Here is a 15,353-nt window from a genome sequence, read left to right on the forward strand (position 1 = left end):
TGCTGCAGCCTTAGACAGACTCCTGGATGCATAAGCAACCGGTTGCAGTTTCCCGAAATCATTAGCTTGTTGCAATACACACCCGACGCCATATGACGATGCATCACATGCTAGTACCAAACGCTTACATGGATCATACAACACAAGCAATTTGTTTCAGCATAACAATTTTCTCGCTTTTACAAAGGCATTTTCTTGGCTTTTGTCCCGAACCCATTCGTCCCTTTTCGTAGTAAGACATGCAGTGGTTCTAACAGTGGGCTGAGACCCGGTAAGAAGTTAGCAAAGTAGTTCAGGAGTCCCAGAAATGACCGCAGCTCCATCACGTTCTGTGACCTCGGTGCGTTCTCGATTGCCTCCGTCTTCGTGTTGGTGGGCCTGATGCCGTCCGCCGCAATCCTCCTTCCCAGGAACTCCACTTCAAGCGCCAGGAAAACACACTTTGAGCATTTTAACCTGAGCTCCACGCAGTTGAGTCGAATAAGAACCTCCTCCAGATTCTGCAGATGCTCGACTGTGTTCCGATCTGTGACCAAGATGTCGTCCTGGAAGACCACGGTGTGCGGGACCAACTTCAGTAAACTTTCCATGTTTCTCTGGAATATCGCCGCCGCCGATCGGATTCCAAACAGGCATCTGTTCTAAACAAAAAGACCTTTGTGCGTGTTGATGCAGGTGAGGGCCTTCGATGATTCCTCCAGTTCCTGCGTCATGTAGGCTGAGGTCAGATCCAGCTTTGTGAACATCTTTCCTCCCGCCAGCGTTGCAAAGAGGTTGTCAGCCTTTAGTAGTGGGTATTGGTCCTGCAGGGAGAAACGATTGATAGTTACTTTGTAATCGCCACAGATTCTGATGGTGCCGTCTCCCTTGAGGACTGGGACGATAAGACTGGCCCATTCGTTGAACTCAATCAGGGAAATTATGCTCTCTCTTTGCAACTGGTCTAGCTCGATCTCTACCCTTTCTCTCATCATGTACGGCACTGCTCTCGCCTTGTGATGGATGGGTCGCCCCTCCGGAATTAAGTGCATCTGCACTTTTGCTCCTTGGAATTTCCCGATGCCTGGTTTGAACAGCGAAGGAAATTTGTTTAAGACCTGGGCACACAAAATGTCGTCAGTGGGTGATAGCGCTCAGACATCGTCCCAGTTCCAGCGTATCTTTCCCAGCTAGCTCCTGCCGAGCAGCGTGGGACCATCACCCAGTACCACCCAGAGTGGTAGCTTGTGCACCGCTCCATCATAGGAGACCTTTACGGTAGCACTGCCGATTACAGGAATCAGTTCTTTTGTGTAAGTTCTTAATTTTGTGCGAATTGGAGTTAAAACTGGCCTTGAGGCCTTGCACCACAACCTTTCGAAAGTCTTTTTGCCCATGGTGGACTGGCTCGCACCCATGGCCAGTTCCATTGACACTGGGAGTCCATTTAGTTCAACATTCAGCATTATCGGGGGACAATTCGTGGTGAATGTGTGCACTCTATGTACCTCTGCCTCCTCAATCTGCGGCTCTGGTTCATCTTGATCCTCCGTGGATCTGTCCTCCTCTGCAACATCGTGTTTTGCAGGTTTAACAGGCTTTGCAGCTCGCTTGCACACTCGTTGGAGGTGCCCCATTGCTCCACAGCCCTTGCATTCGTACTCTTTGAATCGGCATGAATGGAAACGATGATCACCCCCGCAGCGCCAACAAGGTGTTAATGGCCTTGCATTCATCACCCTTGATTGTGGACTCTGAGACATCTGCGGACATGTAGCTGTAGGTAAGTGTGACCTGCCCTGTACGTTACGATTCGAAAACAACTATCACTTTGTTCACAGTACTTGTAGCAGCACTTGTGTGCTGAGAGATTTGCTTCATATTGTCAATGACTGCCTGGGCTAACGCTATGGCCTTACTCAAGGTTGGGGTCTCTACAGTCAAAAGTTTGCGAAGTATGGTTTCGTGGCCAATGCCAAGTATGAAAAAGTCTCTGAGCATGTGCTCCAAATGTCCTTCAAATTCGCAATGTCCTGCAAGGCGTCTTAGCTCGGCGACATAACTCGCCACTTCCTGGCCTTCAAACCTGTTGTAGGTCTCGAACTGGTACCTCGCCATCAGAACGCTTTCCTTCGGGTTCAAATGCTCTCCGACCAGTGTGCACAAATCGTCGCATGATTTCTCTCTGGGTTTCGCTGGAGTGAGCAGAATCTTCATGAGGCCATACGTTGGTGCCCCACAGACGGTGAGGAGAATCGATCACCCTTCATTTGGCAGCGTTCTCTTCCCCATCTAGCTCGTTGGCCATGAAGTATTGGTCGAGTCGCTCCACAAAAGTTTCCCAATCATCTCCCTCCGAGAATTTCTCCAGGATGCCCACTGTTCTCTGCTTCTTTGGGTTCACTATCTGTATCTTGTCGCCAGTTGTTGTGTATGGAGAAAGAGTCAGACTGAACACTGAGCTCAAAGTAAAGTGTGACCTTAGTCTTTTATTGCAAGTCTCCAGAGTGTGCCTCCAATCTGTGAATCCTCCTTAAATACCTGTGCTCCCAAGGGATTATGGGATCCCTTGGGGCTCCAGGAGATGAACCCTCTGGTGGCTGTACAGCGTAAATACAAGTATACATATATAACAGTTAGTATGCAGGTACAGCAAGTAATCAGGAAGGCAAATGGAATGTTGGCCTTTATTGAAAGGGGGATAGAGTATAAAAGCAGGGAAGTCCTGCTATAACTGTACAGGGTATTGATGAGGCCACACCTAGAGTACTGCATACAGTTTTGGACTCTGTATTTAAGGAAGGATATACTTGCATTGGAGGCAGTTCAAAGAAGGTTCACTTGGTTGATTCCGGAGATGAGGGGGTTGACTTATGAAGATAGGTTGGGCCTATACTCATTGGAGTTCAGAAGAATGAGAGGTAATCTTATCGAAACATATAAAATAATGAGGGGGCTCGACAAGATGGATGCAGAGAGGATATTTCCACTCATAGGGGAAACTAAATCTCAGAATAAGTGGCAGCCCATTCAAAACTGAGATGATGAGGAATTTCTTCTCTCGGAGCGTTGTAAATCTGTGGAATTCTCGGCCCCAGAGAGCTGTGGAGGTTGGGTCACTGAATATATTTAAGGCGGAGATAGACGGATTTTTGAGCGATAAGGGAATAAAGGGTTATGGGGAGCGGGCAGAGAAGTGGAGCTGAGTCCATGATCAAATCAGCCATGATCTTATTAAATGGTGGAGCAGGCTTGAGGGGCCAAATGGCCTACCCCTGCTATTTCTTATATTCTTATGGATCCAAAATTCCAGGACCTTTGTGTCTGTGTGCGCATATTGTTCAAAATGCAATGCCATGGTGCCATAGGAACTTTTTGATCAATTAATTTACAGAACTAGGGATCAATTGATCACATCCTGGAATTTCAATGAATCAGATCTCGCAGTTCATTCACTCAATCAGACTTCAGATCTATGAAACAATCAGATTCAGAAACATCTCTGCAGTATAATTTACAATTGGTTTAATTATATAAATCTCGAATTGCAATCTGCCAAAACAAAATTTCTGTTGCATCCAGGCTAGTTTATCACTCTTCCCAATACATACCCTTAAATATAACATTTTATCACAGAACACAGAAAATAATTCTATAATAGGGCTAGATATTTGGCAACTTTGCGACCAGGTTTTCGCTGTAATTTGAACCTCCACGGTGAAAACCCGGTCGGTGGGATCTTCAGGCACCTTTTTGCGGCGGCGCTTCCACGTACCGCTGGGGAGAGGTGTGCCGAGGTGAAACGACATGCAATGCCGCGGATTGCGTTACTGTCAAACCTGTCAATGCAGCCCTGTCAGCAGCAGTAAATATGAAGACCTGTAAAAAAGCTAAGTTAAAATTTTTATTTTTAAATTATTTTTCAGCGATTTAGTAGGTAAGGGTTTTGTGAATGTTTTGGTAATGTTTTTTGCAATTTTTTTTTGTTTTTCCCCCACTCCCAAAGCCTCTCTCGCAGCGCTACCGGCCCCGGACTAAAATTGCCAAAACTCGTGGTTTGCGCCGTGAATCCTCATGCAACACCGATGCAGGCGCAGACGTAAAGGTTGAAATTTAGGCCTAAAAATGGTAGCACAGCGAAAACGGGAATTTTGACATAAAACTGCCATTTCTGCCGACAACCGAAAATCTAGGCCTAACTCACAAAATAACTTTGCAAATGTATCTCTTGTCTTTTCTATCCCACTTTCCAATCGTTCCAATGCTTTTCCTCACCACCAATGCAAAATCAAGAGCTTCACAAAAACATCCATGCACACCCCTGTATTTTAGTGCCTGGCCGAGCATCTTAGGACCCAATATAAATATTGGGGCATAATTTGCTGTAGCAGGGCATCTAATGGCATTTGCCATTAGTTAGACTTGCCCTTGCATGGTTTTTTTTGCATGGCAAGTTGTGGAAAGAGCAAGCTGATAATGCTGCAGCAAGGGAACCTAAGCATCTGGGACCTGAGTGAACAGGGCAACCAACTGTGCATCTCGATAATCAATTAGATTGAAGGATTGAGAAATTAACAGCACAAGGATTGAGAAGGAAGTGTAAGTTAGAATGAGTGAAATCAATGTCAAACCAGGTACAAAAAGAGAAATAAGGAGGGAAAAGATTGGATTGAGAGAAAAATGAGACAAAGGAAAAGTTAAAAAAAAGTAAACATTTTGAATTTGACATTCTTAAAATCTTCAACAATTAACACCTGTAGGACTGAGACTCCACACTTGTAACAATTGATTTTCAGTGCCAGAAAGGTTGATTGGCAGTACTTAACACTTTTTGATGCCAGAGATTGAATGGCAGTAATTAACACTCTTCGCGTCATTAAACGAGTACTTAGACTGGAATGGACAAGACTTACCTTTCTGTGGCGAGCTTAGTTTATATCCACCACATAAATACAGCAAATTCACGACATCCAATGCATTTCAATGATGATTCAGACAGCGAGATTCCATTTTTGCAAAGCTAACCTCAGAGCAGTGCAACTCAGACAGCAGCTTTTGGATATTCGCTTTTAACCATGCATCTGCCCCTCACCTGAAGTTGCTGTACCATTTGCGCATAAATAACAGCAAATGCTATTAGTCTCATCATTATTTTGACAGCAAATTCTGGCCCAATGATAGTGCACACACATGCGCAGCAGACCAAATGGCCTCTGCACACTAACCCAGCTCTTCTGGTTCTCTGGTGCAGACTCGGTCTAATTTCTTTCTCCCATGTCTTTTCACTGAGTGTCCATTCCCTGCTACTCACACAGTTTCACTGTCAGATTCAGCAGGCTGTCCATCGAACTTTACTCTGAGACCAAAGAAACATCATCATCATAGGCAGTCCCTCGGAATCGAGGAAGACTTGCTTCCATTCCTGAAGTGAGTTCTTTGGTGGCTGAACAGTCCAATACGAGAGCCACAGACTCTGTCACAGGTGGGACAGACAGTCGTTGAGGGAAGGGGTGGGTGGGATTGGTTTGCCGCACGCTCTTTCCGCTGCCTGCGCTTGATTTCTGGACACTCTCGGCATTGAGACTCGAAGTGCTCAGCGCCCTCCCGGATGCACTTTCTTCACTTAGGGTGGTCTTTGGCCAGAGACTCCCAGGTGTCAGTGGGGATGTCGCACTTTATCAGGGAGGTTTTGAGGGTATCCTTTTAAGGTTTCCACTGCCCACCTTTGGCTCGTTTGCCGTGAAGGAGCTCCGCATAGAGCACTTGCTTTGGGAGTCTCGTGTCTGACATGCGAACTATGTGGCCTGCCCAGCGGAGCTGATCGAGTGTGGTCAGTGCTTCAATGCTGGGGATGTTAGCCTGGACGAGGATGCTGATGTTGGTGGGCCTGTCCTCCCAGGGGATTTGTAGGATCTTGCGGAGACATCTTGGTGATATTTCTCCAGACACTGCTCTATTGCCAACCCAGCTTCACATCTTCTCATATCTTCCCCATCCGGCAGCTTTTGAGGCTTGCTTCAAGCTCAGCCTAACAAACCTGTCACCTTTGGACTCAAATTCACTTAACCCTGCACACTGCTAGCTTCTTAGGGCTATAGAACTATTATAAGTGACGCATTGACTATCAGAAGGCAAACATAAAATGTTGACCTGATTTTCATTAACTATAAAATGCACCATTGAAATAAAATCATGAAAAAATGATTGCCACAATATAATTATAGAGACTAAAATAGCAAGAGTACTTTAAACATTTAGGGGTCAAAATTCACTTCGGCCGTTTTTGAGGCGGTGTCACTGCCTGAGTGCTGATTTTAGTTGCAGACGTTAGGCACAACCTCAAAGTCCTAAATTCAGTTTTTACGCCCAAAGGTGAGAGAGCAGCACTAAAAAGTGGTGGTGCACATTCATCCTTGAGCGGCAGCTCAGAGGCCCTACTGAATTTCCCTACGGGAAGCTGCCGCCATGCTAAAGAAAAGAGGGAAAAAAAACCTAAAACTTCTCTGATCCACACACACACATCCCCACTCTTAAAACTAATGAAAACATGCAGAAATAAATAAAGAGGAAAACTTATCTTCCTTTCTGGACAATTCCGCCTGAGATCCGCTCTTTAACGACTATTCATTCCTGGCTGTACAGCCACCTGTTTGTACAGCAATCGTACAAAGCAAATGTCGTGACAGAGGCGTCAAAGAGGCGTTGTACGCTGGATGATGTCACCACACGGATGGCATTAGCCGGCGCAGTGTTGCCTCTTGATGCCTTTGCCAAGAGCCGACTGAATGTAGAACGAAGCATCGACACCACTTACCGTCGAAGATAGGTCTTTGCCGCACATTTGCTGCTGCTCGCACGCGGCAACAGGCAGCGTCCACAACCGAATTTCGACCCCTTAGAACTTTCAATATTGACAAAGCGAATAGCCCCTAACAATGTGGGTTTAAATATTTTTCCAAACAGACACTAATTATAATTTCTTAAATTTCAACCGACATATTAGAATTCCATAACTGTAATAGAGCTCCCCCATAGTGGACTACTGTGCTAATGCAACTACTAATGTAAATACAATAAAGGGTCATGTGACAAAGTGGATGGCGACAAAGTCACATGATGACAGGTTTCTGAGTTAAGAGCCATCTTGCAGAGTGTGTTTGTCAGTGATGTCTTAAAGAAAATATCACATTGGCAACGAGAAAGGGATAATCGGATTCCCTAGCTCAAATATTTGTTCGGCGATAATTCTGCCAACCAACAGAGAGATATTGAGAGGTTCTTTGTTTTGCAGAACAGCTAAAATTCCAAGGTAAATTACAAACAAACTTGGCTGAACTGTCAACATTGCCAGAGTCCAGGTGACCAAGCCTATGGGAATAATACAGCGTTTGGGTGAGTTCCATCACAACCGAGAGACTTTCGGAGCATATGTGGAATGGCTAGAAATGTTTTTCAGCGCGAATAGTATCATCAAAGTCCCCGATGATGAAAACTGTACCTGGGTGGTTTTAGAAAGAAAACGGCTATTTTCTTCACTAAAGCAGGCTCCGAGGTGTATGAAATCCTGAAAAATGTGCTTGTTCCTGTCAAGCCAAAGGACATGCTACTAACAGAGATTCAGCATTGCAGTCCTGAGCCCTAGAAATTGCTGAAAGCTATCCTTTTGGAATACAAAATTAATTAATTGACGAGGGTATCAGTACGTACATTGTAGCTTTAAAAAATCTATCCATTCACTATCATTTCAGAAACTTTCAGGACCAAGCATTGCATGACCGTTTTGTGAAAAATGAAGCAATCAAAAGAAAATTGTTGACAATCTCTAACTTGACTTTTGATTTAGCTTGTCAGACAGCTACATCGATGGATATGGTTGACCAATATTCCTGAGAATTTCGTACCATTTCCAGTCGTCAGACAACCGAAGTGAATCACCTACAGGTTAAAAGTAAAAGGCAGCTGGGCCCTAAGGTCTCAGCAACTGGTCAAGGTAACAGTGCATTGAAGTCGTGCTATCAGTACCTGGGACAACACATTGCTCAAAACTGTCCATATGTGAAGGCAGAGCATTTCTTCTGCAAGAAAACTGGGCATCTTGCAAAGGCATGCCAACTAAAGAGTAAACCGATATTCAATGCTAGAAGTAAAAATCACCAGACACTACATAGCATTGAAGAGAATGTTCTGGAGATACACGTCATCAGGAGCACGAGGGTATCTAACAACGATTCGCGATGTATCGTCATCCAAGTAGGATATCCATGGAAATCGACACTGCTGCATCTGAGTGTAGTACTGAAATCACTATATCTTGACAAATTGCATGATTTTCCACTGGAGAAATCATAAAGCTGCAATGCTACTCAGGAGAGTAAATCCCTGTGGTAGGACGTATCACCATACCGGTGAAATACAAGGATCAGTTTCAGAGCTTGCTTCTCATAGTAGTGGCAGGAGATAAGGCGGCATTGATAGGTTGAAATTGGTTGGGATCACTGAAACTGGATTAGAATGAGATTTTTTTGGGTGGAAATGAAATTTGCATCAAAAGATGACATCATCAAACAGTATCCGAAGGTGTTCCATGAAACAGGCAGTCCAATCTAAGCCTTCAAGGCAAGTGTGAGTGCAGAAGGATGCTAGACCAGTTTATTGCAAGCCATGTCCCATACCATACGCACTCAAGGTGAAAGTTGAGCAAGAACTCAAAAGACTAGAGACTGAGAACTTTATCTCTAAAATAGATCTAAGTAATTGGGCTACACTCATTGTTATTGTATCTAAGTTAGATGGTAATACCGATGTTATGTCCAGGTTGCCATCCCCACCACAAGTTTCACCCAATAGGGAAGAAGCGTTCTGTTTTTCATACATTGTTGAGCTGCCAGTCACAGCTGAAGAGATTGGCAGAGCAAGCAAGCATGACCCAGTTATGTCAAAGGTCTATGATTACATAGCAATTAGCTGGCCAAACCAGGTATCAGAAAAAGACATTCATCCATACTTTGTTCGCAGGAATGAATTACCAGTGGATAAAGATTGTATCATGTGGGATGCAAGAGTAGTTATTCCAAATAAGTTCAGGTCCAAATTCTTAGGAGATCTTCATGACCAGCACCTGTTTTGCATGATATGCTCCTCCTGTACCATGTGGGAACTCGGGGACACTTCCGGTGTCCCTGGGCGCTACGTGTGTGGGAAGTGTATCCACCTCGAGTTCTTGATGGTCCGCGTTGCGGAATTGGAGCTGAGGGTGGATTCACTCTGGAGCATCCACGATGCTGAGAATGACGTGAGTATCACGTGTAGTGAGTTGGTCTTACCGCAGGAGAAGGGTCCACAGCCAGATAGGGAATGGAAGACCAGCAGGAAGAGTAGTGCAAGAAAGATAGTGCAGGGGTCCCCTGTGGTCATCCCCCTGCAAAACAGATACACTGCTTTGAGTACTGTTGGGGGGGATGACTCATCAGGGGAGGGCAGCAGCAGCCAAGTTCATGGCACTGTGGCTGGCTCTGCTGCACAGAAGGGCAGGAAAAAGATTGGGAGCGCGATAGTGATAGGGGATTCGATGGTGAGGGGAATAGATAGGCATTTCTGCGGCCGCAAGCGAGACTCCAGGATGGTATGTTGCCTCCCTGGTGCAAGGGTCAAGGATGTCTCGGAGCGGGTGCAGGACATTCTGAAATGGGAGGGAGAACAGCCAGTTGTCGTGGTGCACATTGGTACCAACGACATAGGTAAAAAAAGGGATGAGGTCCTACGAAAAGAATTTAAGGAGCTAGGAGCTAAATTAAAAAGTAGGACCTCAAAAGTAGTAATCTCGGGATTGCTACCAGTGCCACGTGCTAGTCTGAGTAGGAATCGCAGGATAGCGCAGATGAATACGTGGCTTGAGCAGTGGTGCAGCAGGGAGGGATTCAAATTCCTGGGGCATTGGAACCGGTTCTGGGGGAGGTGGGACCAGTACAAACCGGACGGTCTGCACCTGGCCAGGACCGGAACCAATGTCCTAGGGGGAGTGTTTGCTAGTGCTGTTGGGGAGGAGTTAAACTAATATTGCAGGGGGATGGGAACCTATGCAGGGAGACAGAGGGAGACAAAAATGAGGCAAAAGCAAAAGAGAGAAAGGAGATGAGGAAAAGTGGAGGGCAGAGAAACCCAAGGCAAAGAACAAAAAGGGCCACTGTACAGCAAAATTCTAAAAGGACAAAGGGTGTTAAAAAATCAAGCCTGAAGGCTTTGTGTCTTAATGCAAGGAGTATCCGCAATAAGGTGGATGAATTAAGTGTGCAAATAGATGTTAACAAATATGATGTGATTGGGATTACGGAGATGTGGCTCCAGGATGATCAGGGCTGGGAACTCAACATCCAGGGGTATTCAACATTCAGGAAGGATAGAATAAAAGGAAAAGGAGGTGGGGTAGCATTGCTGGTTAAAGAGGAGATTAATGCAATAGTTAGGAAAGACATTAGCTTGGATGATGTGGAATCTATATGGGTAGAGCTGCAGAATACGAAAGGGCAAAAAACGTTAGTGGGAGTTGTGTACAGACCTCCAAACAGTAGTAGTGATGTTGGGGAGGGCATCAAACAGGAAATTAGGAGTGCATGCAATAAAGGTGCAGCAGTTATAATGGTGACTTTAATATGCACATAGATTGGGCTAGCCAAACTGGAAGCAATACAGTGGAGGAGGATTTCCTGGAGTGCATAAGGGATGGTTTTCTAGACCAATATGTCGAGGAACCAACTAGGGGGGAGGCCATCTTAGACTGGGTTTTGTGTAATGAGAGAGGATTAATTAACAATCGCATTGTGCGAGGCCCCTTGGGGAAGAGTGACCATAATATGGTGGAATTCTGCATTAGAATGGAGAATGAAACAGTTAATTCAGAGACCATGGTCCAGAACTTAAAGAAGGGTAACTTTGAAGGTATGAGGCGTGAATTGGCTAAGATAGATTGGCGAATGATACTTAAGGGGTTGACTGTGGATGGGCAATGGCAGACATTTAGAGACCGCATGGATGAATTACAACAATTGTACATTCCTGTCTGGCGTAAAAATAAAAAAGGGAAGGTGGCTCAACCGTGGCTATCAAGGGAAATCAGGGATAGTATTAAAGCCAAGGAAGTGGCATACAAATTGGCCAGAAATAGCAGCGAACCTGGGGACTGGGAGAAATTTAGAACTCAGCAGAGGAGGACAAAGGGTTTGATTAGGGCAGGGAAAATGGAGTACGAGAAGAAGCTTGCAGGGAACATTAAGGCGGATTGCAAAAGTTTCTATAGGTATGTAAAGAGAAAAAGGTTAGTAAAGACAAACGTAGGTCCCCTGCAGTCAGAATTAGGGGAAGTCATAACTGGGAACAAAGAAATGGCAGACCAATTGAACAAGTACTTTGGTTCAGTATTCACTAAGGAGGACACAAACAACCTTCCGGATATAAAAGGGGTCAGAGGGTCTAGTAAGGAGGAGGAACTGAGGGAAATCTTTATTAGTCGGGAAATTGTGTTGGGGAAATTGATGGGATTGAAGGCCGATAAATCCCCAGGGCCTGATGGACTGCATCCCAGAGTACTTAAGGGGGTGGCCTTGGAAATAGCGGATGCATTGACAGTCATTTTCCAACATTCCATTGACTCTGGATCAGTTCCTATCGAGTGGAGGGTAGCCAATGTAACCCCACTTTTTTTTAAAAAAGGAGGGAGAGAGAAAGCAGGGAATTATAGACCGGTCAGCCTGACCTCAGTAGTGGGTAAAATGATGGAATCAATTATTAAGGATGTCATAGCAGCGCATTTGGAAAATGGTGACATGATAGGTCCAAGTCAGCATGGATTTGTGAAAGGGAGATCATGCTTGACAAATCTTCTGGAATTTTTTGAGGATGTTTCCAGTAAAGTGGACAAAGGAGAACCAGTTGATGTGGTATATTTGGACTTTCAGAAGGCTTTCGACAAGGTCCCACACAGGAGATTAATGTGCAAAGTTAAAGCACATGGGATTGGGGGTAGTGTGCTGACGTGGATTGAGAACTGGTTGTCAGACAGGAAGCAAAGAGTAGGAGTAAATGGGTACTTTTCAGAATGGCAGGCAGTGACTAGTGGGGTACCGCAAGGTTCTGTGCTGGGGCCCCAGCTGTTTACATTGTACATTAATGATTTAGACGAGGGGATTAAATGTAGTATCTCCAAATTTGCGGATGACACTAAGTTGGGTGGCAGTGTGAGCTGCGAGGAGGATGCTATGAGGCTGCAGAGTGACTTGGATAGGTTAGGTGAGTGGGCAAATGCGTGGCAGATGAAGTATAATGTGGATAAATGTGAGGTTATCCACTTTGGTGGTAAAAACAGAGAGACAGACTATTATCTGAATGGTGACAGATTAGGAAGGGGGAAGGTGCAGCGAGACCTGGGTGTCATGGTACATCAGTCATTGAAGGCTGGAATGCAGGTACAGCAGGCGGTTAAGAAAGCAAATGGCATGTTGGCCTTCATAGCGAGGGGATTTGAGTACAGGGGCAGGGAGGTGTTGCTACAGTTGTATAGGGCCTTGGTGAGGCCACACCTGGAGTATTGTGTACAGTTTTGGTCTCCTAACTTGAGGAAGGACGTTCTTGCTATTGAGGGAGTGCAGCGAAGATTCACCAGACTGATTCCCGGGATGGTGGGACTGACCTATCAAGAAAGACTGGATCAACTGGGCTTGTATTCACTGGAGTTCAGAAGAGTGAGAGGGGACCTCATAGAAACGTTTAAAATTCTGACGGGTTTGGACAGGTTGGATGCAGGAAGAATGTTCCCAATGTTGGGGAAGTCCAGAACCAGGGGTCACAGTCTAAGGATAAGGGGTAAGCCATTTAGGACCGAGATGAGGAGAAACTTCTTCACCCAGAGAGTGGTGAACCTGTGGAATTCTCTACCACTGAAAGTAGTTGAGGCCAATTCACTAAATATATTCAAAAGGGAGTTAGATGAAGTCCTTACTACTCGGGGGATCAAGGGGTATGGCGAGAAAGCAGGAAGGGGGTACTGAAGTTTCATGTTCAGCCATGAACTCATTGAATGGCGGTGCAGGCTGGAAGGGCTGAATGGCCTGCTCCTGCACCTATTTTCTATGTTTCTATGTATCTATGCTGTTAATTATGTTGGCCAGGTTGAGATAAAGATATAGAGTACATCGTTAGTCAATGTACAACATGTCAATTGGTAAGCAGGAAACCACCATCAGTACCATTACAACCATGGAAATGGCCTCCTCGGGTGTGGCAAAGGTTACATATAGATTTTGCTGAGCTGGAAGGACAATAATTGTTCATTGTGATTGATAGGCATTCAAAGTGGGTAGAGGTGTTTCCAATGCGGAAAATAACAACCTGTAAAACAATAGACAATTTGCGAAGATTGTTTTCTTATATGGCCTCCTAGAAGAAATTGTGTCTGATAATAGGCCACAATTTTGTTCAGAAGAACTTGCACAGTTCACGAGCAGAAACGGTGTGAAACATACCAGAGTTCCACCATACCACCCTGCTTCAAAATGGTTCAGCTAGAGCGCAACGTACAAGCTGTAAAACGTGCCCTCATTAAGCAATTGTTGGATTCAAATCCAAGGAAACGGCACTTGTCATTGGACCACAAATTGGCAAATTTTCTAATTACTTATTGCAATACTGCTCATACAACTACTGGTAGAACACCAGCAGAGTTGTTTCTCAAATGGCAGTCACAAACCAGGTTCTCATTGTTAAAGCCAAACTTGGCACAGTCAGTAGAAGAGAAACAATTAAGACAGAAAGAGAATCATGATAGAGGTAGAGTAAGCAAGAGAAGTGTGAAATTGAATCAGAAGGTTAGAGTGAAGAACCATCAGCATAAATAGTTAAAAGTGATTACCAGGAAGAGTGGTGAAGATATGTGGCCCTCGCACATATTTGGTCAAGATGTTTGATCATGGAAAGGTTAAGTTTGTTCATATTTTACCTACAGATGTGGAATGAGTTGAAAGTTGGACTGATTCAATTACTTCTGATGAGTCAGATAGTCTTGTTACAAGTAGAGTACCAGGAGCAAATCCTACATCAGATGTACTAAAACAAGTCCAAGAGAAAGTCAGAATTTAGGTCTGAGTCCAAGTCAGGCAAACAAACAGTCTGAAGTTGTAGAGAGTCAAAATGTAGATCAAGGGTTGCCCTGAGAGAAAATCTCTCCTTGGGCTCAGCCTGGAATGAGTCTAAGTTTGACAACAAGTTTGGAAAGTTCTGTTTAAGAGCGAAGGTATCCTCTTTGAAACAGAAAACCAGTGGTTAAGTTTCATTGGTAAAGATGAAAAAATAAGTCTATATCTTTTGTTGAGTATAACTATGCAAGTTATGTATTATGATTATTTTGTTATGGTTATTTCTTCATTAAGGAGGGAGAAGTGTAATAGAGCTCCCCCTAGTGGACTACTGCTCCACCTGGTGGACTACTGTGGTAATGCAACTACTGATGTAAATACAATAAAGGGTCATGTGACAAAGTCACATGAAAACAGATTTCTGATTTAAGAGCCATCATAGAGTGTGTTTGTTAGTGATCTCTTATAAATATACAGATACAACGTCAAAAATCCAGAATCCTCAGGACCAAGTCCTCACCAGTTTTTTTTTCCAGATTTCAGACAAGAAAATCAATAGACTGAAATCCATAATCCTCGACTGAATCAATGCCGGGTTTTGAGCAGTGAGGTCCGAAATCCAGCAAAACCCGAAATCTGGCACGTATTCGGTCGAGGATTCCGGATTTCAGATTTTATTTTCTTGTCTGAAATCCAGAATCCTCGACCGAATCTGTGCCGGATTTCGGGTTTTGCCTCGCAAATGTCCGGTTTTCGGACTATAATTCCGGATGACACCATCAGCTATGCGCAAAATGTCCGTTTTTTGGACAATTCCGGTTTTCGGAGTTCCGGATTTGAGACGTTGCACCTGTATCACAATAACTATCCAAAAAAGACACAAAATGACAGTGACAGTAATACTCAAAAAATACAGACAACAAGTCTGTTCGAATGTGAGTCCCCAAATCCCCTGAAGAGTGAGTGTCTTACGGACAACAATTACAAAAAGTGGGAACTCCCAGTGTATGGAGACATCGCACCTGGCTCCGCTCCTTGCCAGTATTTGCTTTGTAAAGGGTGGATGAAGGTTCTGCTCCTTACAAGGAAACCCTTGACAATGGCACAACCCCAGCACAAATGAGATTCCACTGCTTTTAAGGGGTTCTGTCAGTCTCTTGCCACGGTTATTGTAGGAGACTAGTGAAATTCTGAAAAATTTTGATCCCATAATATTTAATTATTTATCAGAAACTATTATACCTTTCAATA

At 44.5% G+C, this 15,353-nt stretch overlaps 1 protein-coding gene across 10 annotated transcripts in view; it reads right to left on the minus strand.

Annotated features, from left to right (window-relative positions):
* The window catches only part of ttc6 (tetratricopeptide repeat domain 6), a 630,178-nt gene that overhangs the window by 391,873 nt on the left and 222,952 nt on the right, over window positions 1-15,353 (minus strand). The gene's annotated exons all lie outside the window — the stretch shown is intronic.

The sequence above is a fragment of the Pristiophorus japonicus genome, chromosome 4, assembly GCF_044704955.1.
Source record: "Pristiophorus japonicus isolate sPriJap1 chromosome 4, sPriJap1.hap1, whole genome shotgun sequence".
Lineage (NCBI taxonomy): Eukaryota > Metazoa > Chordata > Chondrichthyes > Pristiophoridae > Pristiophorus > Pristiophorus japonicus.